The following is a 27,688-nucleotide window of genomic DNA, read 5'->3' as shown; positions in this document are numbered from 1 at the left end:
TGACGGGGGCTCCAAACGCTGTGTGTTTCTCCCGGCTGGCCCACGCCATCGGCCGTAAATGGGGGAACTACAGCTCCCGTGAGCCTTTGCAAACTTCCGGACGTCAGCGCGCCCGGAGGCGCTTTAAAAGCATTGGCTCCCTCGGTGAAGCGGGGGACATTTGCCGAAGCCCTAGCTGTCAGCACTTACCAGATTTACCGGGTCCTCAGCAGGCTACAGTTGACGGGGGCTCCAAACGCTGTGTGTTTCTCCCGGCTGGCCCACGCCATCGGCCGTAGCTGGGGGAACTACAGCTCCCGTGAGCCTCTGCAAACTTCCGAACGTCAGCGCGCCCGGTGTTGCTTTAAAAGCATTGGCTCCCTCGGTTGAGCGGGGGACATTTGCCGAAGCCCTAGCTGTCAGCACTTACCAGATTTACCGGGTCCTCAGCAGGCTACAGTTGACAGGGGCTCCAAACGCAGTGTGTTTCTCCCGGCTGGCCCACGCCATCGGCCGTAGCTGGGGGAACTACAGCTCCCGTGAGCCTCTGCAAACTTCCGGACGTCAGCGCGCCCGGAGGCGCTTTAAAAGCATTGGCTCCCTCCGCGTCGCGGTACGCGCGCGGGCGGCGCTGGGCTGAGCCCAGGCAGAGGGTGGGCCGCCTGTGGCCGTCCGAGGCCGGAGGAGGCTGGGCTGGGCCTCCCCCCCTTGATATTTGTCTTTGGTTGTCAGTTAGACCTTATTCTCTATTGCATCCAGCCGCCTATTTTTTGCTAGGAGGCTTTTATCGAATTTATTAACGGCTTGGTCCTGCACTAGCAATGTCAACTCGCTCAGGCAAAAGCTTGAGGGGGAGTGGGGGCGGAACGGTTGGCACTATGGACCAGTTTATTACCCGTGTGGCCAATGTTATTGACAAAGAAATCATCATGGCTGAGCGACGGTTATCCCGCGGCCCACCTGGTGATAGCCGATCTTCGATGGGCCCGATAGCATTGATACCCTCCCCGGAGCGAACACTGGATCCTCTCCTCCCTGTCCCCTCTCCCCTGGACCACCCTCGGGTGGCTGCCCTTAGAGCCAATATAGAAGGGCTGGAAAATTTGACGGCTATGGCACTTAATGCCCAAAACTATGAGGCCCCAGACCTAGTAGTATCCAAGTCAGCCACCTCCTTCTTGCCCCCGGTTAATCCCATTACCCACCCAATGCCGCCCCCCCGGCGGCCATCACGGTGCAGGCGGAAATCCATCCAGCCCCCTTTAAAAGGAAAAGACTTGACACCCCACGGAAAAGTAGACTGTCTAAAGACCGTAAGAGACAGAGGCGGGTGGGTGTCAGGAGGGGTGGTCCTATCAACGCAGTAGGGTGGGATCCTTGATCATCACAGGTAGATAAGGACGAGGGATTAACTGAGGGGCCAGCGACTAGTGCTCCCAATGATCAGTTTGGTAGCAGTGGAGTGACTCTTTCCCCAGATTCTCCTCTAATTGCAAATATGGAGAAAATAATGAAATCTTTACTCCTTCCAATATTAGACAAACTTAGAGGGCTAACTGAGCAGGTGGACAAATTGGAGCAGGCAACCCTAGACAACTTTTTTCCCCTAAAATCTTTTATAAAATTGCAGCTAAGAATGAGGGATGTTGGACTAGGGGGGGGACCCGACAGTAGGGCGACGTCTACAGTCCACCACAGCACTGCCATTATAGTAGATAACATTCCAGTAGCACTCGAGGTGACCGACCACAATCCGCACTCTACTGCGTTGGCTGCAGGCATTCCCACCATCCCTGGCCACCCTGTATCTAAGCCTGTAGAGAAACCCAAGTCCTCTAAGGCCTCTAATAATATTCCAGATAAAATGACGGCACGTTCCTCAGCCTCGGCTAATTCTGGCGAGGCAAATTCCACTACTAAAGCCATCTCTCCAGTAGCCCATAGTGCACCCGAGATCTCAATACCCAATCTAGCTGAAATTGTAAAGGCCCACGCGCTGCAGCCAGGTGAGGGCTTTAAACGTGGGAGGGTTCACACTGTAAATCTCCCTTCTGATTGCCAGCCTTATGTGGTTGTGTTGACTGGGGTGCCCGAGCTTAGCCCGGGTAGGCGTGAGTCATACACTGAATTGTTTAATAAGACCCTATTTTGGCTCAAACAGAATAGACCTTTGCCCACATTTTGGGAGGGCCGGATTATCCACGTACAAAGAGTTGGCTGGATTGGAACTAGGGAAAAAACCATAAGCGGGGATTGCATCATAGTGAACTTTGAAGATCCAAGGATTGTTAGCTATGTATGCGGAGGACCCATGAAGGAGCATAGCCCAATAGGTAGTGGGGGCTCAATTGGCATTTGCGATCTTAGTTATTTCAACCCCACAAACCCGACTGTGAGGCCAGCTGGAGCCCCTACGTGGGAGGGTCGGGATGGCAGACAGACTCATGATAGCTTCTCCCAATTTAGTCTATTTAATAATACCCCTTGCCAGTCGCATGGTCGATTCTGGCAAGGCTACTGACAGGCAATTTGTCCAACATGGGAGTCGCACATTGAAGTCTCCGGGGAGACGCAAATCGACAGCTTACTCTCCGGAGTGCAGCTGGAGAGGTCAACCACCAGCACCCTCTCCCCTTTAACCAATCCTAGGGGGCATCCACAGGTGGTGAACCAGCTTAGCAGGGAGCCGCCTGATGGGGGCATTCAAACTTTACATGCCATGGTATCACCCACCGGTGAAATGGACACTGCCATTGCAAATACCCCTACTGCCAGGGCATTGGCAGCATTGGGGCAGGGAGGGGTCCGCAGTGTGTCCCTGAAGGTGGCTAGCTGGAATGTAGTGGGTCTAGCTCGGAATATAAGCGTTCCTGATTGGAATGTGTTTATAGAATCATTTGGGATCTGTTTGTTCCAGGAAACCTGGTGTCTGGAACCACAGCATAAATTGGGTTACACCACCTACTTTGTACCAGCTGTACGTTCGAACGGAGGGAAGGGGCGCCCTTCGGGAGGTTTGATAACCTGGGTAAGCATCTCCCTGCGATACTCCATTAAATGCACAGCCACTAACTCACCGGACCTTCAGAGATTATCTGTGAGAGGCCCGTGTGGAGGAGGAGTGCTTGAAATTCTTAATATCTACGTTAGAGGCACTAGGGGCGGTTTATCCACTCTCTCCTTAACCGGCATTGACGAAGAACTCAGGAAGTGTGGTCCAGATTCCCTCGTTCTACTTGCCGGGGATTTTAACTGTACATTTGAACCCCTCGCTGCTGATGATGTGCTGGGTGTCAGCGACGACGATGCAAGGAGAGGCATCCCGCCGCTGCAAACCGCTCCAATTAGAAGATGGACCCAAAATGCAATTGACCTTAATGCCCTTTGCCTGGAGCATGGCCTTAGAGCAACCAATGGTAGATCCAACTCAGACCAAATGGGGGCCCATACGTTCAACAGAATAGGCCACTCCTCTAGGATCGACTATATTCTGCTGAACTTCCGTATGTGGGCTTATCTGGTGGATATGGAGGTCCTGCCATCTATTGACAGTGACCATAACCCTTTATCTCTGTCTCTGTCCCCCCTGTGGAAGGGCACCTCCCCACCCTTAATCCCACACGTGTGGAAATCATCACATGAAGTGTGCCCCTCCAACTGTGGCAGGCGCCTGAAATGGAAGAGTATTTCTGGGAATGAGGGAAAGATGCTAGAGGTACAATTAATTATGGCTAATATCATACCTCGCCTAGATTCCCCCTCTATCAGTGCGCAGGAGGTATCCGCAGTGTTTGCCCAAACCACAGAAGCAATAGGTGAGCTATTCGTAGCCCATAATGCGGGAAAAGGGGATATTAAGAGAGGTGGAAGGAAAGGTATTGATGGTTGGTTCTCAGCTGCATGCCGCGTGGCCAAAAGGGAACTAATAAAGGCAGTGAAATCTAACAAGCATTTGCAATGCAATAGGTCTAGCATTTATACGAGTTTGAGCTATTGGCATTGTAAATGACAATGCTTTTTATTTAAGTTTGGGTTTTTTAAAACATAAATAAAAGGCACTGTCATTTACAATGCCAATAGCTCAAACTCGTATAAATGCGAGACCTATTGCATTGCAAATGCTTGTTGTCCCTTGGCAACCACCGTACCTCGGAAGCATCACATGTCGCAGTCTGTGGTTTTCAGACAAGATAAGCAGGACATAGTAACGATCGTCAACAGAAATCCTCAGACGCCCTCTTTAAGCTGTGACTTTATGAATTCTTATGCCAGTACCACATCGAAATGAACCTTCCCCCCATACTTGCCTGTATATTGTTTAGGCGCATGGCTTTCACAAGAATAAAAACATTAGTGGACATGTTGACACGGTAATTATACGATTACACAGAGGAAACGCCCAGGTCTGCCGTCCAAGGAGTTAAACTGCATTCCTGTACAGTGATCAGGGCTGCTCTTTCATGGAGGGAAGAGTGAGTTCGGAATGAGGAAATCAGAGGTGGTTGGGAAAATGGGGAACCTCGCTTAAATAAATAGAGTGCCACGGCGATTGCTGCTTATTGCTGTTTAGGAGGTGGGAGGGGAGCCACGGCGATCCCTGCTTGATGCTGTTAGGGAGGTTGGCTGGGTGTTCTTTTGAGGCTAGCATTACGGGCGCTCTATTACATAAATAAAAAGCCATGGAGAATGCTGCTGGATGCTGTTTGGCAGGTGGGAGGGGTAAATAAAAGGCCACAGTGATTAAACAAAGAAAGTGAAACCAGCCATGGCATCGTTGCTGGATGATGTTTGGGAGACAGAGAACAAGAGCGCACTGAAGCTGACGAGGAGGGAGTGGAAGGGGGGAGTGGGAGCGGGCGCAGTGGTGCGGGCCGCAGTTGTAAAAGGCAGGGAGAGGGTGAGATTGAGGAAGGGAAAGATAGGGATCAAAGGAAACAAGGGGGTGGCAAATGGTGTGCACTTTGATGTCCTCAGTGGCCGCGCGGCTCACTGAGGACATCAAAGCAAGTGATCAGGCAGTGCTTTTGTAAAGGTCACGATGTGGCCTTAGCAAATTGGTGTTAGATTTTCTGGCATTCATGGAGGGAGGAAGGGAGGCGGCAATGTGAAAGTGATAGCGATCGCGAAAGTGAAAGAAAACGAGTGCTTTCAGGCTGCCAAATGGTGCGCGCGCCCGGAGCACATGCACTGTAGTTGGCGGCCTGAAATGCACTCGTTTCCACTTCCAAAACTCGCTTACTATAAGTCTCGCCAGGGCAGCGCTAAAGCGCTGTCTCAGGCGAGACCTAAAAATGGAGCCCTGGTACACGCCACAAGGGGCAATTATAGGAGGGCTATAGCAAAGGCAAAGGTAGATTGGGAGGACCAGTTCTGGCGTGACCTGAAGGCCGCTAGCCTAAGGAAGGATGCCAGGGGTTTTTGGGACCTGTTAAGAACTAGGGAGAAACCCGTGGACTCAATGATTACATGCAACGTACCGGAGTGTGCGTGGTTTGACCACTTCTCCAAGCTTTACTCAATGGTCCCGGATGAGGGGGAAAGTCTGACAGTACGCCATCCTCATGTATCCTGCCAGCCCAATGTCGAGCTTCTGTTTACACCTAAGGAAGTGGTGGGGGCGATCAAATGTTTTGTCCCCAATAAAGCAGCAGGTCCGGATGGCATACCAGGAAACTTGCTACGCACCAATCCGGAAGAGTGGGGAAAACCTATCTCTGCCCTATTGAATTCTAGCTTTGATGGGGCAACTTTCCCGACCTCATGGAAGGGTGCTGAGGTCGCCCCAATCTTCAAGAAAGGGTGTCGGAATGACCCAGCCAACTACCGCCCAATAAGCCTCTTAGACACCTCTCAAAAGGTGGCTGGAAAAGTGGTTCTGGTCAGGGTATTGCAGTGGGTTGAGGAAAAGGGTATCCTTTCAGACTTACAGGCTGGCTTTAGATCGGGTATGGGGACAATAGAGCAATCCTTTCAGCTCATGATGTTATACTGGAAAGTGGTTGTACTGGGCAAAGGCAGTCGGTATCTCGCTTTTATAGACTTGCGGACTGCCTTTGACCTGGTCCCCCGAGGACAACTTTGGAGTGTGCTTGACCAACAGGGTATTCCATCTTACTTACTAAGCATGTTGATAAAACTCCATGGTGACAATTTCGCACAGATCAGGTGGGGTAATCAGGGGCAAAAAACATCACGCATACCCGTAAATAGAGGGGTACGCCAGGGATGTGTCCTAGCCCCCACTCTGTTCTCACTGTATGTCAATGGAGTGGTGGATCACCTGCTACAACATCCTGCAGATGCACCATCCCTGGCTGGTAGAAGAATACCAACCCTTCTATTTGCAGATGGCACCCTCCTGATCTCTAAAACCCCGGTAGGTTTACAGAGTCTACTATCCAATTTTAAGTCCTTTTGTGATACTAGGGGGTTAGTTATCAACACAGCGAAGACTAAGTATCTGGTCCTCAACCCTCCGAAAAAGTTGGCCAAACCACCGACCCTTGATTCCGTTTCCCTCGAGAGGGTCTCAGAGTTCGACTACCTCGGTATTCGTCTCTGCGACTCCATGAGTTGGAAATGTCACCACCAAAAGATGTTGCTGACCCACAAGAGGGTGGTGGGTGCCCTTCTTAAGGAACATCGTGCCTCAACCCTTAAGCCCATTGCTCCTGTATTAGACATCTACAGGGCAAGGGGAGTCAGTGCGGCTCTCTATGGGGCCGAACTCTGGGGGGTATATAACGTGGACCACCTATCCCGCTCAGAAAGCAAATTCCATAAAGATTTAATGGGGCTCCTCTATAGCACCCCAACCCTTCCACTGCTTCTAGATATGGGCACTCGGCCGATCAGCGACCTGGCTAGGCTCCGTCCCCTTCTCCTATGGGCGAGAATCTGGAGAACTCCAGAACTGTCCAGTTATGCGGACGGTCTAATCGATGTGTTGGGGTCACCAGGCTGGACCAAGATTTATTGGCTGAGGGAAGTCAAGTGTCTTCTCGTCAATCTTGGTCTTGGCGAGGCCTGGAATAATAGATCTGCACCCCCAAAGTCTGAGTTGAAGAAGATATATTGGAGATGGGTAGCCGATGGTAGAAGCAGCAATGCCAATTTGTGCAGATCCACCATGGATTTTCTTTTGGTCAAGGAGGTGCACTCTTGTGAACCATACCTGGATGTCATCTCTAACCGTAGGGATAGGGCATTATACTTCCAATTTAGGATAGGTTTACTTCCCGTTGGAGAACTGACTTCCAGGTGGAAGGCTCCGAACCAGACAACTTCCTTCTGCCCATTTTGTGAAAAGAGGACTGAGTCAGTCCCCCATTTGCTGTTTGAATGTCCGGCCTATGCAGCCCCTCGGAGCAGATGGTTAAAGCCACTCTGTAGAGAACTTGGAACTAGACACTACCAGGAGGCCCTACGAATATTGAAAAACGACCCACGGCCCCTTTTTGCCTGTGGCTTAGCAAAGTTTCTAGGATGGGCTTGGCGCATCAGATCAACTAGGCTTTCGTATCTTGTTTAATCTCTTTTTTAACAAAATTATATATGGTTCTTATCTAACTTATTGGTGCCAGTTGTAGTATGAAATGTTTGATTACCTCTCTATGTATTGGCTCCTTTTTACTATTTTACTGTTTTCTTACTGTATTATTACTTTTTAAGATATTATCATATAGAAATAAAGCCTTTGACTGACAAAACACCCTTTCACAAAAGATGTCAGCAGTGGCCTCTGAAACATCCTACCATCACATCTCTCCTAAAGGAATCAATGGCAGACACAAAGATAAGTCTGATCCCAGGACTACATTCATCACAGAATCTGCCGTAGCCAGCAGCGAATAGGCATCAACCTCTTTCTGAAGAAAGACAATGGAATAGCCCCAATACTCCTCGACCTCTCAGCATGTGACAGTGTTAACAGCAATATACTGCTAAAGGAAGTTTAGTGATTGGTCTGGAGTGTCTGGGCATGGCTTGGAATGGATTTGATAACAGTCTGCATTAATAGTTTCCTGCAACTTTTCATCTGGCCTGCCACATGTTCTACTAGTGGTTTTATATGGACTCCTGAGATGCTTGGTGCAACGTTTTGGTCAGTGTCAAAAGTACCCAGATTACACTCAAATGGACTACTGCAGCAATGGCAATTGGTCTGCTGAAGGAGGAGCAGAGCCTAATTTACTGATTTTCAAGAGGCCACCAAACCCAGGAATGTCTCCATCTACAGTTCTGAAAATATACGATCTGGGTACCTCAATATATTCAACGCTCTTGCATGCTTCGTCCGTCAACAAATTGCTGAAGATTATCAATCTTCTACAGTCACCACCCAGGAAACTCCTTTAACTCCCCATACTATACCTGTATGGAGCAGAAGTGAGCCTCTATGATCATTCTTCGATACTAAAATAGTACCCAGAAGAAAACCATAAAATGTTGCAGGGATTTCAAAACTTGGCAGTCAGAATGAGCCTTAAACAACTTCAGTGACTTTAAATGGCCCCCGGTGGATACAAGGATCAAGCTTAAATTCCTCTGCCAAATAAAGGTCCATAATACTATGAAAAACTATACTGTTTAGGGCTGAAATGAGACCTGTACTACAAGAGTGCTCACACAATGAACCATTAAGGTCCAATTATAGGTTAAATATGAATCCTATTCTGTCCATAAACATAGATGTTTAGCTGAAACTGTATTACAATTTTATAGATTTTGTCTCACTAACATTTACAGGTTAAGGTAATACCCTGGCACAGTTCCACCTGCCAAAAGCAAGTGGAATTCATGCCTGGTAAGTAAGTGGCCTGGTTTTGGGGAAAAGATGCTGAGACATACAATAATTTTAATCCTGAATGTAAATTCATATTCTTGAGATCAAAACATATAATATTGTGTTAAAGGTGTGGTGGTACCTTAAAAGAACACAATGGGACATGTATATTTATATGCATGCATATTTACTCCTACACCTAAGTTAATGTTTCCTTAAAAATACACTTGTTCATGTATAATAAAAATGTAAATTAATTTATAATATTAAAATAATTATTAACCTGGAAATAGTAATATAAATGTATACAGCACAATAACTCATCCAATTAAATGTGTACTAAATAATAATATGTAAAAATATATATATTTTAAATAATTTAAAAAAGTAACTTACCTTCAGGAATATTTTTAAATAATTTTAATACATGGGAAGCAATACAGAAAATGGCTGAATGGAATTGCAAATTACCAGAAAGTTAGAATTTCATTCAGAAGCATTCTTTTCATTAATTGGTATCAATCCGTTTAACCATTTTTTATAAATTTGTTTTGAATTAACAAAAATATATATAAGGGGCAGGGTAAGCGTACCCTGACTCCCAGGGGGCATGGATATTGATTGGCTGGTCACAACATGGACAGTTTTTTATGACTGTCATTAAAGAACTCAGGGACACGGTCCCCATTAAAAAGACTGTGTTTGAGTGTCATAAAAGGAGGACATAGAAAGTTTGATTACAGATTTTAGTCACAATAGCAATCATTTGTTGGTTGTCCAATACTAATTCTAGGAGTTTTGGTGTGCTCTAAGGTGATTTTACCATGTGAAAAATGCTGAACCTATGCTGGGATTTGATTTGCCATTTGTGAGAGAAAACTTTTTTCACTCATAATTTTCTCACAGGGATTATGGAAAGTACTCCAGAGGCTGAAGTGAGAGCATGTTTTCTATAAATTTACACTATCTTTCTCAGCCATGTAAGTATAATCTCAAATATTATGATGAAAACATGCATTTTCTACAGCAGTCTATCAGTTGATTCCCTGGTGTTCTTCTCCAGCTTCCCAGAGTGTTGTAATGTAAAACTAGAGTGCTAGAATTCTGACAAAACTGTGGCACATCTGAAGCTATCTTGATGGAATCACACTAAAAAGCTAAAATGACACATTTTCTATGAGTTCTCAAACATATTTCTCATCCATTTCAGTAAAGGTTCTGGCAAGCAGGGTCAAAATGTACTTCCAACACGAACAGCAATTTGTCAGTTAACTCCCATGTAATCAACTGCTGATTCACCACAGAGTTCTGATAAATAACTATAGCACTAAGAGTTTCATTAAAGACAAAAGGGACGTAGTTTGTTGGACTAGGAGTTTTTGCATTTGTGGTCTTTACTAAAGAGAAGACTGAAGTAAATGAGCATTGAGATGTTAATGCAGGCTTAACATGTGACGGGGTATGAGTTTTTACTAATTTATGACATAGTGTATTTTATTTGACTTTTTTCTTTAAAACATTTAGCTATTTCTGAATACAGAGATATTTCAAATACTCTGTACAATATCGCTTCAACATTTGTTTTGCACGTGCAATCAAGTCTCTGAGCACTTAGACACATGTGAAAAACATACACACACAAAAACTTCAGCGGCAAACTGTTAAATGCTGCACCTCAATCCAAATAACTCAAAGTGAATGTCCCAAGCACAATTCTTCCGCTGTTAGGTGCCACTGAGAACCAGTTCCAGAACTTTTTCAACAATGGGAAGGTGCATATTCAATTTGATTGTTCTATCATCCTCTTTATCAGTGATATGCCAACGCGTTTCATTCCATGTTACGAAGGAACTTCATCAGGGCTAAAAACAATCACACAAAGACTACATAAAAACATATATATATATAACATGAATCCACATGGCATAATTTTACCAAACTAGTCAAACATTTCACAAACTTCATTATACTTACAAACATAAACATTCCAACTTTCCTGCCTCTCGTGGAAGTTGGCCCTATCACATATGTAGGTACAAGCATAAACAAGGAACATTTTATTATCTGCTGGATGGGACAGGATTCAGTGTTTTGTTTGGATATATAATCACTTTAGTCAAACTAAATATGTATATATTTTGCCAAAAATGAATGAATATTTAAACTGACAATTTTATAAAGTGGAAGTTATTCTATTTAGATGTTTGTACATGGTGTTTTATCTGTGTTCTCTCCTGTTGGTTATACTCTTGTATACATATTTAATTTGTTCTTTTTGTAATTGTTATGTGTGGATCAGTTATATTTTGTAGATAAATGTTTTTCCTTGTTTATGTTTGTGCCTACCTATGTGATAGGGCCAACTTCCATGGGATGCAGGAAAGTTGGAATGTTTATGTTTGTTAGTATAATGAAGTTTGTGAAATGTTTGACTAGTTTGTCAAAATTATGTCATGAGGATTCATGTTATATATTTATGTTTATTTATGTATTATTTGTGTGATTATTTTCAGCCCTAATGAAGTTCCTTTGTAACATGGAATGAAACGCATTGGACGGATTTTAACTTGTATTTTGCATATCACTAATACAGAGGAAGATAGAACAATCAAATTGAATATGGACGTCTTTCCTGGTGAACCTTCCCATTGTTGAACATGTGAAAAACATTGCTAATGCAATTCTACAGTAATTCCCTACCTTCCCCTCAAGTCATATACTAAGCAAACACAACATTTTAACCAATAAAAAATGGTGAGCATTGAAGAGATGCTGTTTAAAAAAAGGTTTGAAGCTTATTGGGGATGGATGGTTGTCATAGTTGGGGATAAGTATAGTCTATAGCTAAGACTCTCCGCTCTTCCCCTTGAGGTCTTTGGGCTCAGTCAAACAGCTGGTGTGCTCTCAATCATTGAGGTATAAAGCAGAGAAACTCTATGTTCTTCATATAATCTATAAAGTGTTGCCATCTTGCTTTGAATTTCTTTTCAGTTTGGGAAAGTCTATTTGAGATTTGTTCCCTCACTATAGTATGTCATATGTGGTGGAACCACAATGCTTTTGGCTGTGCTTCAGTTTATTTTGTATTTTTAAAGAGGCTATGAATAGTTAACGAAAGAGACTTCGGCATAATTACAGCATCCCCTTTTCACTTCTGTGTACTCAGCCATCTTCCCAGTTGCTTAACAGCACACTAATTGTAAAGATGGTGACATGTTGGTAGACAAATTAGTGTGAGTGTGTGTGCATGTGTATGGATGTGAGTGTGGGTATTCACACATGTGTGTGGGTGTGAGAAAATAGAAAGGTTAAAGTGACGTTATAGTTAAATGTTGAAATTAGGCCCAAGTGGAGTTCGCAGATTTCCACAGTGGGAACTCGACAAAGTGACCGAAAAACTTTACTGCACTGCAAGTGGTGAAATGCGTTAGGTCACGCCATTCGTGTAGATTTTTAATACCACATTTTTGTCCCGTGCTGGAAAATCAGCACGAACGGCACCAAGCGCAACACAAGAAGGCACTGCTTCTTTCTGCTGCTGGAGTAGATGTTCTACTTGAGCAGCAGCTTCCTCAAAGTGAATCGAAGGTTTATCAACATGAGGGGTCAGGACCATCCGCGACCGCCTGCATTGAAAAATCTCACTGGGAGGTGGTCTCGCATTGCATGCTCCTTGCTCGCATTTCCAAATTTAACGCTGGTGAGCGTGAGCGAGGAAAAAACACTGCTCCACTTCACAGAGTGGAGTATTTCAGAACTCCACGTGCTCTGCGGAGTCCGGAAAACTCTTCAAACTCCACGAACGGAGCAGAGTGCACTGCCCAGGTCTGGTTGAAATAAAGTAAATACTAATAGGAGCGAGCGAGTGCCCTGACCTTCTGGCCTGGGAACCGCTCTCCCTCCATACAGCTCCGCTTGGCTGTCACCGCCGCTGACCCAGGAGATCAGGGTTCAAGACCGCTCTCGACCCGCTCTCTGTGCCTGCTTGCCTGATTGCCTAGGCACTGTTTTTGTTTTAATGCAGTCCTAGTGCTTGCCTTATCAGTTATTGTTTTTTTCACCCCACTCACTTGCCTGATTGCATTGGCATTGTTTTTGTTTAGTGTAGTCCTAGTGCTTGCCTTATTTATTATTGCTTTTCCTCGCTGTTTTCGGTGCCCATTAGACCCTGCCACCTCCGATCGCCACTTCCCGCCTTCCCGCCTCCCTCTTACCTACTTAATGGAGGGTGCTGCATGGCCGGGCGCGAAGGTGTGCCAGGCAAGCCCATCTGCGCCCGTCCTTGACCCGATCACAACCAGCGCCAGGGACCCTGTATTTCATACCAGCCACTGATACAACACAGCCGCCCTCCACGCACTCAACCCCAGAAGACTCAGACACTGCCAAAATGCCATGCCTAACAAGACCCACGGCCAGTTCTCCTGCCTCCACTGCCACCAGACCTTCACCTACACCACCAACCCTTCCTCCAGCACCACAAGAACCAACACCAGCGACGCCCTCAGATGCATCCTCCTCAACGTGCGGTCCATGCACAAACACTCCATGGAGATCTGGAACCTACTCGACTCTCTCTCACCAGACATTGCCTTTTACACGAGACCTGGACCAACGCCTTCTCTGGCCCCGACATCAACACCGCCATCCCGGAAGGATACAAGATCTGGAGGAAGTACCCAACCACCCACCCTGGAGGCGGCCTCGCCATCGCCCACAAGAACACCCTCTGCCTCACCACCTCCAGCAAAACTTTCCCCTCTGCAGAACACCTACACTTCCAGATCCAGACCAGCCCGAACTCCACGCTCCGGGGAACCCTCATCTACAGATCCCCCGGCTCCTGGGCCCCCTTTGCCACCACCATCACCGAACTCATCGTACCCCATGCCATAGCCGCAATGAACTACATACTCATCTGTAACCTGAACTTCCACCTCGACAACCCCAGCGACCCCAACTCCACCACGCTTCAGGACAACCTCGCCAACATCGGACTTAACCAGCTTGTCACCACACTGACATACAGGGCAGGACACACCCTCGACCCCATCTTCGCAGCAGAAAACAGTGTCCACTTCAGCCACACAACGCAAACCCCATGGACCGCCCACCACTGCGTACACTTTACCATCGACAAACCCAAGACACCCAAACCAGCCCCACACCCACCACGAAGGAACTGGAGCAAGGTCACCGATGAGCAACTCAACTCTACACTCACCCGAGACAACTACACCCCGGTATTTGATGCCAACGCCGCAGCCACAGAACTACACACCTGGATATCCAACTGCTCAGACAAGCTCGCCCCGCTACGCAACACGGACAAACAGCACCCCAGGAAAGCCGTTTGGTGCACCACCGATCTCCAAGAAGCCAGACGCATCTGCAGACGCCTGGAGAAGAACTGGAGAAACACCAAGACACCCGAAAACTACCCTACCTACAAGGATGTCATGACGGACTACCACAACCAAATCAGAACCACCAAAAGAACTTTCATCCACAACAAAATCTTCGCAAACTCCACCAACTTCAAGGAACTCTTCACCATCATCCAGGAAATCTCCAACCTCAGCAGCGAAGCCACAGACATCACCCCGTCCCTAGACCTCTGCAACAAGCTTGGAACCTTCTTCCACCTCAAGATAAAAAACTTCTATGACAACTTTGCCGACTACCCACCAGACGCCACAGCCGGTCCGCCCCCCAGACACATCAGCCAGCCCACCATCTTCACTTGAACTCCGATCGCGACCATAGACACCATCTTGACCATGAAAGGCATCCACTCAGGGGCCCCCACTGCCCCCTGCCCCCCTCTCATCTACCACAGAGCCGCCATCGCACTCAAACTGCAACACACCATCAACTCCACCTTCAAAACAGGCACCTTCTCAGACAACTGGAAATGCGCAGGAGTCAGGCCCGTGCCCAAGAAGCCCACAGCTGCCCCACCGACCTCAAGAACTACCAGCCCATCTCGCTCCTCCCCTTTGCAGCCAAAGTTGCAGAGAAAACAGTCAACAGGGAACTGACACGATTCATCAAAGACAATGCAGTTGTTGACCCATTCCAATCCGGATTCCAGAGCAACCACAGTACCGAGACTGCCCTACTCGCCGCCAAGGATGACATCCGCACCCTCCTGGACCAAGGACACTCTGCAGCCCTTATCCTACTTGACCTATCAGCAGCCTTCGATACCGCCTCCCACCGTACACTCATCGCCAGAAAACATGATGCAGGCATACAAGGAACAGCCCTAGACTGCATCCGATCATTCCTCACCGGAAGAAGCCAAACAATCAGACTGCCACCCTTCCTTTCCAACCTCACGAATATCACATGGGGAGTCCCACAGGGGTCATCACTGAGCCCGACCCTCTTCAACGTCTACATGGCCCCCCTTGCCACAATCGTCCGACAACACAGCCTCAACATCGTATCCTACGCCGAAGACACCCAGCTCATCCTCTCCCTCACCAAAGACCCCGCCACCGCCAGACACAACTTCCAAAAAGGGATGCAGGAAGTCGCAGTCTGGATGACCGACAGCTGCGTACAGCTCAACGCCAAAAATACAGAAGTCCTCGTCCTTGGATCAGCATGGGACAACACCTGGTTGCTGACCGCCCTCAGAAGCCCACCATCCCCCACAGACCACACCAAAAACCTTGGCATTATACTCGACTCATCCCTCACCATGAACCGACAGGTCAACGCCGTGACCTCCAGCTGCTTCAACACACTCCGAATACTCCGCAAGACTTTCAAGTGGATCCCCTGAGTCAAGGAAGACAGTCACCCACGCACTCATCACCAGCAGACTTGACTATGAAAACGTGCTCTACGCCAGCATAAAGAAGTCCGTACTCCGTAAACTCCTGACGATACAGAACACTGCCGCCAGACTCGTCCTCGGCAACCCCGGCACAAACACATCAGCCAACATCTACGAAGGCTCCACTGGCTCCCCGTGGAGAAAAGAGGCACATTCAAAATCCTAACCCATACCTACAAATGCCCACACAACACCGGACCTGAATACCTCAATGACATAATCAACTTCTGCTTACCCAAAAGAAACCTCCGATGTTCCAACCTCGCACTGGCCAAAACCCCGCGCATCCACAGAGCAGGCAGAATATCCTTCTCTCACATCGCGGCAAAACATGGAATGAGCTCCCAGCAGACATCAGGCACACCCCCTCCCTGAACACCTTCAGGAAGACTCTCAAGACCTGGCTCTTTGGCTGATAGGATCTGCTGACCCCCCCGCCCCCTCTTCAGCACCTTGAGACACTCACAGGTAAGTAGCGCGCTTACAATACCCTGATTGATTGATTGGATGGTTAAAAAACAAAAAACCTCTAAAATTGACCAGTTATATTTTATTGAACCGACTATAACTTACACCCAAGCTATACACTACTAATGACCTAATATATTGCATTACCCATTACATGTAACGGATGTCAATGATGACATCACTAATAATATTTCAAATGACACAATTGATAACATCACTGATGATATCAGTGATCAAATCATAATAACATACACCATAGAGTTACTGAGTGTACACGTGTGGTTCAATAGTGTGTAAATAGTGTAATCCCAGGAGACACGTGTAATTGTGCTGTTAAAAGATATATAATGCACAATTTAAAAGCACTAAAGGTTTGGGTGAAAGAAGTACTCCATGTTAATCAGGGTAAAGATTGATCGCAACTAAAGTGGGTTACAGAGGTATGTTTGAAAGTAGTTTGTGGCTTAAAAAGTACATTCTAAAAAATCTGTGAGAAATACCAAAGCTGCTGTTGACAAAACCGTTACCACCAGTGGATATATAGGCATGTGCCCATGTTAAATAGATTTAATACAGTAATTCTGCAAGTTTTGGTCTTGCTGATTAATGTAGAATGTAGAGGTGTCCCCCTGTGAGGTTCTTTCATGGAAAACCATTTACTGTATTCACAGTTGATGCACATTAAATTCATTGCTTCACAAAGGGCATGGACATTCAAAATAATTTGTTGATAAACATGACTGAAAACGTTACCTTGAATGTAAGGAATGAATTATTACAGAAAATAATTAAAACACTATCTCATTAAAGCTATATTTATTGCATTGCATTAGAGTGAATTGTAATTGATTTATATCACACTTACTACCTCTGACAAGTCTTGGAAGAACGTTATAGCAGGTAGCATGCTTGTCTGAAAGCCAAAAATGAGTGGTTATTCCACTCACATTTTGTTATTGCTGTTTATTTTTGGCTATTGTGGCTAGTCTTAATCTTTCAAGGATACTATTCCATGCACTTACTTCAGATTCTTTGTGGTAGAGTCTGTTAATAGAATTTAGGTGCGATCATTAGTGTAAGCTAATGCAAATCCTTGGTCACATGAGTAGATTAGCTAAGGAGGTTAGTTTTCATTCAATTGCAAGGTTATGGTTTCATAGAAGGAGAGTTTGTGATCTATGAAGTGAGATGTGAGCAGTCTGCAGAATAAAATAGACAATAAAGCATCCAAGCATGTGACATATTTTAGCAACATATAGTGGTAGGAAGCTTTTTAGCATGGAATGTAATCCAAAGATATTAACACTGTAAAAGAAGGATGATATGGTTGTCACATGCAGGTGCATGCTGTCTGTTGTAGCATATTTGGTGTTGCATGCCTGTTGATGCTGATAAATCTTTGCCCTTTGATAAGTAACATTACTAGCAAAAGATGAATCCCATTCTCATCAACTTCACTCGGTTCTTCCTAATGTGAGATATTTTATTAAATGGTAAATCCAGATCGTTGATCTTTGGAATTTGAAAATCATTCCATTATGTACTTCTTCTCACCTGATCTTAGTAAGAGGATGCTTGTAAGGGGACTGTGCCGAACTGGTTGTCCCCTGATCTTAGAGGGTATTACATGGGCATCTGTCTTAAGTCAGGGAGGTCAGAATATGTGGTGCCTCATATCTGTTTGAATTAAAACAAATAGAGTATACTACGTAGTGGTTCCTCTACTTTCACAAGCACACCATTTATTCAGTAGAAATTGATAATTTGTGTATTTAGTATGCATTAATTGCTAGCTTATATATTCCATGGTTCCGTAGGGCAAGGAACCACACTGCAGGCCTGTCTGGGCTTGGTCAATTTTCATTACTAACATTTTGTATTCTGATAAATTAATTTGTCCCAATAGTTTTCTATTTTATTCACACATTGTGCAAATGCTTCTTCAAAAGTAATCAGTGTTTCAGAAGTTTCACACTTAGGTATTCATATATTTCAAGTCCCCAAATCATTTAAAGCTGGTGGCTCTTTCTCAGGGATTAAATTTCCTCTTTTTGCCACCTAAATAATAACAGTGGACACATACATATTTGTCTGTATGAAAGGAAAGGAACTTAACTCATGGTGTATGTACATGGTGTGAATCAATGGAAGTTGCACAAGTGTTTCTACTCAAAATACATCTCAGAGAACTATGCCAAGACAAAACATGTGTTTCGGTAAGTGGACAAACGTCTCTCAGACAGTTGTTAAGTGCTGTGCAACTTGAATACCAAAGAGTACACAACACATAATGGATAGGATTCAAAGCAGAATCCTATGAATGCTCTTATAAATCTTGCTGGGAATAACCCAATCTTAAACATTCTAAGGAACTATAGCTAATTCTTGCTAACTCTAATCTTTACAGGTAGAAGGGAATTCCATGATCTGGAAGCTTGAATGCAGAAAGTGATGCCACCAATGTTTTTCTCCTTGTAAGCAGGAATTACTGGATGCCGTGACAGTCTGTAATATATAATCCTCGGTTGAAAATATTTGATGATTTTTGACTGTAGGAATTTTGGCTGTGTGCCATTTATGGCTCTATGACTTAACAATTATTTTCTAGTGGTTGGGAGACAGTGGAGATTCATCAGAATAGCAGCGATACAAGTTCATATCTTTACATTTAGAAGTACTTTTGATGCTGAATTCAGAATTATCTCCAGCCTGCACATGGTTAAGAGTGGAATGCCATGGTATGGTGCTTTAGCATAATCCAGTTTAGATAGGATGGGTGATGTGGTGTATAAGAGAGTGAGGTATTTGCTGAGGGGGGTGAAAACCCACCTCTAATAATAATTGCAGTTCCTGCAGGGTGAGCTTCAAAAGTCACTAAATAAACATTTACTTAACCCTGTTGTAGCTTGGCACAAAGCAGTCAGGCTTAACATAGAGGCAAACTAACTAATTCAGAAAAACAGAGTACACTTTAATAAATAAAGAGAGACCAAAATGACAACAATGCCATAAACAGAACTGGAGTTATGAAGTTTTAGATTTTATGGTTCAAAATAGCACCAAAAATAGATAAGAACCAACTGCTGTCATCTGGTTGCACATGAGTGGGACAAGAGTAAGGTTTAAGACCAACCAAATTGTTATCTAGTTGCAAATGACTGAGACACTAGTAAGGTTTAAGGTCAACTAAATGGAGCACAGATAAGATACAGTGACCAGGCTTGTCCTAGTAAAACTTTTACTTTCAGACTTAGTCTCTGGAATGGAAGACAAATATCCATAATGGGGAAAGGCAGTAGGCTGTGGTTGAGGAGGGCTTCATGTCATTGGATAGCTACTGGATGAGGTCTCGGTGAGGCAAATGGCTTTTGGCTGGAAAGCTTCATGCAGGAGAATTTTGAATTTCACACTCAGAAAAGGCCACTTACTGGTGAGATACTTTTCACATGTATGCCTGGTGAAGATTTTTACTGTTGAACATAAGGCTTTATTTAGAGTTTGAAGAACAGGTTGGGCGTAGTTTGTGGAGTTTCACTACGCAGAACTCCGTGGAGGCACAAAAAAACTCTGCAGAGTTCCGCAAGTGGTGGAGTGCAGTGTGAATTTCCATTTGCGCTGGTCTTTTTGCTGCTCGGGTAGAAATTCTACCCAGCGGCAGCTCGCGAACTTACTGTCTGTGAGTGCGAGTGGGGAAAAAATTCTGCAGCACAATGCAGAGCATAGTTTTCTGCACTCCGCGAGCTCGGCGGAGTTTAGAAAACTCTGCAAACTACGCGAATGGAGCAGAGTTCACTGCCCAGGCCTTTGCACTCCATCACAAATGTGATGGATATCGCGCCTGCCCTATTACAAATGGGTCATATCCAGTGGCACTTGTAATACTGAGGATAGGAAATCCATCACATTTGTGACAGAGTAAGCTGTCCGCTTAACTCTAAATCAGGCCCTTTGTCACTTTTTTGGGGTCTCGGATTTTTCCAGCTGGGCAAGACTGAAAGCTGTAGTCAAAGAGGGCTCCATGAGGCCAGTCACTTTCTCTGCACTGTCCCACTAAATCAGATTCGATGCTGAGGTGAAAAACAAAGCGGGAACAACTTGAATCTTTGTCTGATCAGTTTTGAATGTTGGTCCCTGTCCACCACCAGTTCTCTGAGCAAAAGGTCGGTAAAAGGTTTCTATGTCCAGATTTCAGGAAACATTAGGAGAAGGACACTTTGACACCAAGTCAAGGACCTTGGGGTCAGCACTTGGGTGTCAAGACTCTCTCCAGCAAAGGCCAGCAGCAGGGTCTTGGGTGGGTCTTTATCTCATTAAAAAGGAGAAGCATGAGCACTTTACTGCTGGTTAGCAGGGATTGTCGCCCAGTAGTGTACAATTCTCCAAATTGTCATGCTTAATAATTTCATGCACCTGACTGACAACCCAGTACAGCGTGACAGAGATCCAAGATTGGTGGTAGCTGTATCGGACTCTGATCTAGAGGTTCTTCTAATCTCACTGTAAAGTGCCCAAACAAATGCCCCCCTGGGAACCGTGCAAGGTTTCCCTCGCCAGCATAATTTGACTTACTTCATCAAGGTGCGACATAGCCAAAATCTGCCTTTCCGTGCCCTCTCGAACTGGATTATTCATACTCTTCGACTACACATAACTTCCTGCTGGTAGTTTCACAACGGCTAGACAAAACACTCAGTGTGCTCATAGGAATATCTATTGCGGCCATCTTGGAATTCTCGGCGAATTGGGGCTTACCAAGTCGCAACCTATTTTGCTGACAAAGCTAATCTGATCAATATTCAAATTTGTACTTACATTTATATTTATTGTTTTGTCAATTCTAATTCCAAACAGAGCTCCCATATCATAGTCCCTTGACATACAGGCATGAACACAGTTGTTTTATCTCATTGGGTGGATAGTACCAGTTATTTTAATCCAGCCTAAAGACATGTGGTTGTTAAAGCAGGATCTAGTTTTTATATATAGATAAAATCTCAAAGGGCAATACCATCGAATATAAATACAAGTAATCGAGCTACGCCCTCATTAAATGTCATTCTTGTCTAGCACTGTTTCAATTAGTGAATATTATTCAGGTAGTGCCAGGCATTGAATCATTCACACTTTGGTCACTACTGTACCCATCTTTGTTCCATTACATATAGAACTCTGGTGAGATTCCTGGTCTCTGCTGGAATAAAGGGCTTATCAATAACTTTCCACAATAGGTCTTGTTCTAAATGTTTCATTTCCATATAGTTAGTAGTCAGTTTTTTCACAGATGTTTTACATTTCATATTGCTCATGTGTTCCATGATTCTGATCTTTACTCGTCTGGTAGTCATCCCCACATATCGGAGCCCACATGGACATGCATTTAAAAAAATCTCATACTCTGAGTGTAGTGTGGTTCCTTTGTTGCCACGTGCTATGCAGACCCAGATCTATTGTTTTGCTGTTTTTTGTGAGGAGGTAGGCTTTGCATGATCCACAAGCATAATCTTCTATAATCAATGGAAGCCCCCATAGTGTTGTATACTATTTATCTTCTCCTTTTGTTTTTGTGCTGGGGTTGTGTATGTACCAGGATGTTACGAATGCTAGCACTCTTTTTAAAGGTGAACCAAGGACTTTGTAAATCAATAAAATTACAATTAAGAATCCGCATATTTCTCGTGATAATTTTCTTCACAGCATTAGAGGCTGTGTTAAATGTGGTAACACAAATGTTGGACTTGACCCTTCTGGCAAGTACACCCCCAGAACTTTTTGCATTCATCCTAGCCTTTTTCCTATGTTGCATTAGTGGTTTTAGGCCTCTAGGCGCTTTCACACTGAGTCCCAGTGGAAAGTGCGTGTGCTCTGTGGATGTTTTAGTGAGACTGATCTGCCCTCCCATAGGAATGCATGGGGGATCTGAGTGACCGTGTTAAGTCCTGATGTGAGAGGAGTGCAGGGTCGAGTTTGGTATGTGCAAACTCGTGAGATTGAATGCTGCGCCATGATGTGTGCGGCGTTACTGTGTCTAGTGTAGAAGTGCCACTTCTAGAAGCTGGCATATCAGTGTAATAAATGTGAAGTGACTGTCTGGCTTGTGATTGGCTGGTGTGCCTGACTCCAGGAGTCAGGATGGGTCTGCCCCGGTGGTGAATGGAGGGATCTGCATGTTGATGGCAGGGAGGAGTACACCTGGGACCTGAATAGGGCTGGGCTGTCCCTACACAATGCTGGCTCCACCCCCTGTGGTGCATCTGATGTCCCTGGCCTGTCCTGTGAAGAGGGAGAGGGGCTGAGCAAAACAAAGTGCTCAGGAACCAGTTGCATCTGGTTCACCCCTTCCCTGCACCTTTGGAGACAAAGGATTTTGTGTATAAAAGAGGGGCTGCGACCCCATGAAAATGTTCTTGTTCTTGTGCTAGAAACTACAGGGGCATGCTGCTGCTGGGGCTCAGGGGAAGGCTTGCCTCCCTGGGCCCTGCCCAGTCCCTGGATGCCCTGGATGCTGGAGGACTTCTTTTGGACCCTCCTGCCTGGCCTGAGGATGGCTGGGAGACTGTCCTTGCCCTGAAAGCCTTGCCCTGCATGGCCCCTTGCCCCACAAAGACTGGCTGCTGTTTTGACAGACCTGCTGCTTTTCTTTTATTTTCTGAAGATGAACTTGTGCTCACAGCGATCTCCAAGGGCCTGGAAGCGAGCTGCTCTCAAGTGCGTCCCATATCACTGGACTGCCCCAAAGCCGACTTGTGCCTGCCCGCACCCATGTGACCCGCTCTGACCACGAGCCGTGCCCACACCGTGTCGCTGGGCTGCCCACACCCGCTTCGCCCTCCTCTGAAGGGCGCACTGTTCTGCGTACCACTCCCCTCATTGCCGTGTCCGTTGTTCTCGTAGTAAGAGAGGCGGGAGCCCACCCCGCATGGCCGCCTGTTTTTATTTTTAATTAAGCGGGTGCCCACCCCGCTTGCTATTTATTTAGTTTGTTGGTTGCGTATTGAGGGAGCCTACCCCTCATTGCCCTTTAACTAGCAGGAGCCCACCCTGCTTTATCGCCAAATTTGGAGGGAGCCTACCCCTTGTGGCTCTTTTCACCTGGTAATCAAAGCGGGTGCCCACCCCGCGTTTCCCCGCCGCGGCCCGAGCCGCATTCAAAAATTGCCACCGAGTCCGCGGCCCGCCTGGTTGTGGCCGGGGCCGCTGGACGAAAGCGGAAGTGCGGCCATACGCGGAAAGAGGAAGTCCCAGAGCCTCGCAGGCTCCTCCTGCAAAGTCCCAGTCCCGAGATGGGGGACCGGGTGGAGACCGGCGCATCAAGAGGACGGGGCTCACATGAGGTGAGAGAGCCCCGCCATGACCGCCGCCTGAGCGAAGAATGCCGCCACCTGATAGGAGAGCCCGCGGCACCAGCAGAAGAGAGAAGTCCTCCCCCCGTCAAGAGCCGCTGAGTTGAGACGGCTAAGGGGGGAGGCTGGGCGCATTGTTAGTGCCGGTCGCGGCACGGTGTTCACAGATAGTACTGAGTGGTCCCGCCAGCGAGCGGGTCACTCCAACATGGGCCACATTGGTTCAGAGCCGAGTTGGCTCCAACAAAGGGGGCATGTCTTGGGTTATAGAGCCTAGGTGGCTCCACCGTTTGGCCAACTTTGTTTAAAGGGGCCCTGTGGGGGTCCCGAGGGCCCGTGCTGCCCCATATTGGCTAGTGTTCTCCAGCTGCCCCACTTTGCAGGGGTCAGCTGCAACGTTTGGGGGCATGTTATTTTTAGAGCCTCCGTGGCTCCAACAACTGCACATTTCCTTCATTAGCAGCGCCAGTGCGCTCCACAGTGCTTGGGGGGCCAGCGCTTCCTTTAGCGCTTGCGCATATTGATTTCAGGAGCCCGTGCGCTCCCTGGGGACATGTTTGTTTTCTGAGCCAGATGGCTCCAACGCGGGGCCCATTGGTTTCCAAATATTTGACTTCCACAGCTGCGCAGCCTTAGGGCCAGCTGCAGCGTTTAGGCCCTGTTCTTGTCCCCAGCTGCCCAGCAAGTAGTGGCCAGCTGCTGCGTTTAGGTTCTGGCGCAACCTGGACCCTAATGTGATTGAAGTACTATTCTGGTTTAATGCTTAGGGTGTCAGGAAATGTACCGTGTGTAGTATGTTTTGCGCACCCTGTGTTAATGCTTATGGTGTTAGGGAATGTACTGTGTGTAGTATGTTTTGCGCACCCTGTGTTTTATACCTCTAGATATGATTTCTGCACAGGAGGTTGTTTTACCTGTTTAGGTTTATGTTAGGGAGATTATACTTCCCTGTGTGATATATGCCCCTAGTGTAATTATACTTAGGAGGTAAGGTCTAATGCGTTAGACTTAGGAGAAATTGCATAATGTGTTTATGCCCCTGTGATGTATACAGGATAGGTTTTATACCTGATTCTATTATGATAATGCTGAATTCATTATTGCGCCAGTAGTTACTGGTTGTGCTCTACAGTTATAATTGTGTTACAGTTGGTATATGTTCTACATTTACAATTGGTGATTTGTGCTAGTTCTGACAGTGGTCCATGTGGCCCTGTCTTGTGTAAATAGTCCCCTGTAAAATTCTGCCCAGTGCCAGTTGGCACAGTGTAAATTATGTGATTATCATCTAATGTGTTTATTATAATACAAAGGCTATTTTTTATATATAACCTTGTGTGGAGTTCCTTTTGTGGTGGGCCTAGGGTGTTGTTGCTGTGTGCGCGCGCAAACGCATTACACATTGCCTCCGGGATAAGCCTGACTGCTCATGCCAAGCTACCAAGGGGATGAGCAGGGGTTATCTTTGGCGTGTAACTCCCCAGCCCTGACTTAGAGTACTGGTTTCTGCCTGGCTTTGGCGCAAGCCCTAGCCAACCAGAAATCCCATTTCTAACAACAAATATTTCTGGTTTGTCTCGGTTTTTCATGAGATTCCAGTAATGAGTCCTGGTTATTGTTTTTTGCTCTTTTCCAAGCCCTCTTCCCAACATGTTCAGGGTAGTGTCATTCTCGGAGTTTCTTACTTAACATTGATGCTTTGTTTTCAAAGTCTTTTATTGCTGAGCAGTTCCTTTGGAGATGGAGGAACAGCCCATAGAGAAGATTCTCTCTCAGTGCTTTAGGATAGAAGCTGTTCCTATCTGTGGGTTTGTGATAAACCTCACTCATCAGTTTTCCCTTGTGTGGTTTAATAACCAAATACAAAAATGTTGAAGCCTCTGTTGTAACTGTGAAAGTAAAATAGAGAAATGGATTTCTGCTGTCCAGCCAAATTAAAAATTCCCCAAATGAAGCACTATTGCCACACCAAATGAGGAGGACGTCATCAATGTACCAACGCCATACCATAATGTGTTGAGTGAGTGGGTTTGTCAAGGAGTATATGTACTCCTCCTCAAAGTCAACACATACAGACATACAAAGCTCGATGCAAATGGACTCCCCATTGGGGTTCCATGTGATTGTAGGTACAGGGTTTCCTTGAATTGAAAATAGTTTTTTGTTAGTGCTAATTCAGCCAGGCATAGAATACACACTCTTGGTGTCTTGAATTCCCAATCTTCAGCAAATAAGACATTTTCAATAACTCTGAGAGTTTCTCTTTGAGGGATATTCGTATAAAGGGATTCTATGTCTTGTTCTAACCATTTTGTGCCAGCAGCCTGTGTTCTGGGTCACATGACTGTGAATTGAGTGTCAGCTGGTCTTCGTGTATTGCTCCCAGACAATGAGACAAAGGGGGAAAGTATGGGCCACCCTGCCTGGATGGGAGGGGTCGAGCTCTTTCCTGCCCTACTTACATTTCGAAGGTGCTGCCTAAGCACAGTCACATATAACTTCACACCAGTCTTTTGTCACTTTAAAGCTCTTGGAACCTGGGCATGGAGGAAGGTGATTTAGGAACAAACTGTAGGGGTAAAACTGTAGAAGTTTCTTCCACTTCAAAGCTGGAACCAGGTATAATATTAGCATCCTCAGACCCACTCTTCAGTTCACTCCTAGACCTGTGGAGGACACTCAAAAAGCATATCCTGCTGCTTGAAGAATCCTTTGTACTTTAGAGGGCAGCCCTGCTGCTCCCAGAGGACTGCTCTGCTGCTTGAAGCCTGCATAGGCACACTCAGAGGACTGCCTTAATGTTTGAGGACTGCCCTGTTGCTTGAATCCAGGACTACCCAATTGAGTCCTAGGGATAGCTCACTGACTTCCTGTTTCTGAGCTGCAGGGACACCAAATGTTCCAACAACTTGAACACTGCACTGCATTTGGACCTTGCCTGAAGTGAGTCCTGCACTTTAAGTAGTACCCATCTAGTCCTGAGCCCTTAAAAGTGGTGCTACAGTTACCCAAACAGCCAAATCCCCAAACTTGTGACTCAGAAAATTTTCAGCCAAGAAGTGCTTTGAGAATGGACAGGAGACCTGACCAACCTGATCGGCGATCCATCCAAGGTGAATCGTCATTCGGCCGTGATAGCTCCTGCTAAGTTCTTCTCCATAGCAGAAAATCCTGTTTGCCTGCTCCTTTAAGAAGGGGTATCCAGCCTCGTGAAGCTCTTGTCAGCTACAACCTGCAGCTACATCCCACTGGAGATTTTCAACTCCCAAAAGAGTGACAAAGTCCAAACGTAGAAAACTTCCCCCCTACTGCCTCAAGCGCCACCCTGACAATGACACCTCTTCCTTGGACACTGCCCCACTAAGCTTTACCTTCTCAGCAATTTTTCTTCAAAATTACTTCTAAGTCCAAAGGTAAGCCAAGACATGGCCCAATCCACCTTGTACATCCAAACCTCACTCCATCACGGTCACCATAACTTTAGACTTTGCCCGGTCTCGCACAACTAGATTTCTGCAGTTCGTTCTTTGATCTTTTAGGTGCTAGTTTTTACTGAAATCTTCAAAAATTCATAACTACAGTCCTCTGATTGTTTTTTTTTGTCTTTTTGGTGTCAAATAATTTACTACAATGTTCTTTACTTTTCGAAATTGGCATGAGACTTTCTTCGTGCTGTGTATTCACTTAATTTCTGTGTTTGTGCTGCATAAATACTTAACACAGTGCCTCTAAGTTAATCCTCACTGCTTTTGTGCCAAGCTACCAGAAGGTTCAGCACAACTTGATTAAATGACTTTTGTGGTTCACCTTGACAAAGATTAAGGTTATTGCTTGAGAAGGTATTTCACAACCCTAATTCAAGAACCCAATTTTTAACATCCGTTGTTTTATTTTTTGAGCCAAGTATTTAGCTTGTGGTAATTGCACATAAACAATTTTTGATTTTCCTATATGCTTTGGAGTTTCCATTTTGAGAATTATCTGAGTATCATCCACATAGTTGTAGCAAGTGAGTTCAATTCTGTTGATAATGTCTGGTAGTCGTTTCATGGATATGTTGAATGAAGAGACGCTATATAATCAAGTAGGATCTGTTGTTTAGGTAAGAAAGATAGAATGATGCATTCTGTAACAATTTATATGAGTCTTAGAATTAAGGGAGCATGGTGTATTGAATCAAATGCTTTAGAAAGATCAATTAGAGGTAAATCATTGTTACAGTTTTTGTTTCTTAGGTCGTCATACAGTGCGCTTAGGGCTTATTCCGTA

Source organism: Triturus cristatus, chromosome 3_2 (assembly GCF_964204655.1).
Source record: "Triturus cristatus chromosome 3_2, aTriCri1.1, whole genome shotgun sequence".
NCBI lineage: Eukaryota > Metazoa > Chordata > Amphibia > Caudata > Salamandridae > Triturus > Triturus cristatus.
Note: the sequence above shows the minus strand (reverse complement) of the source record.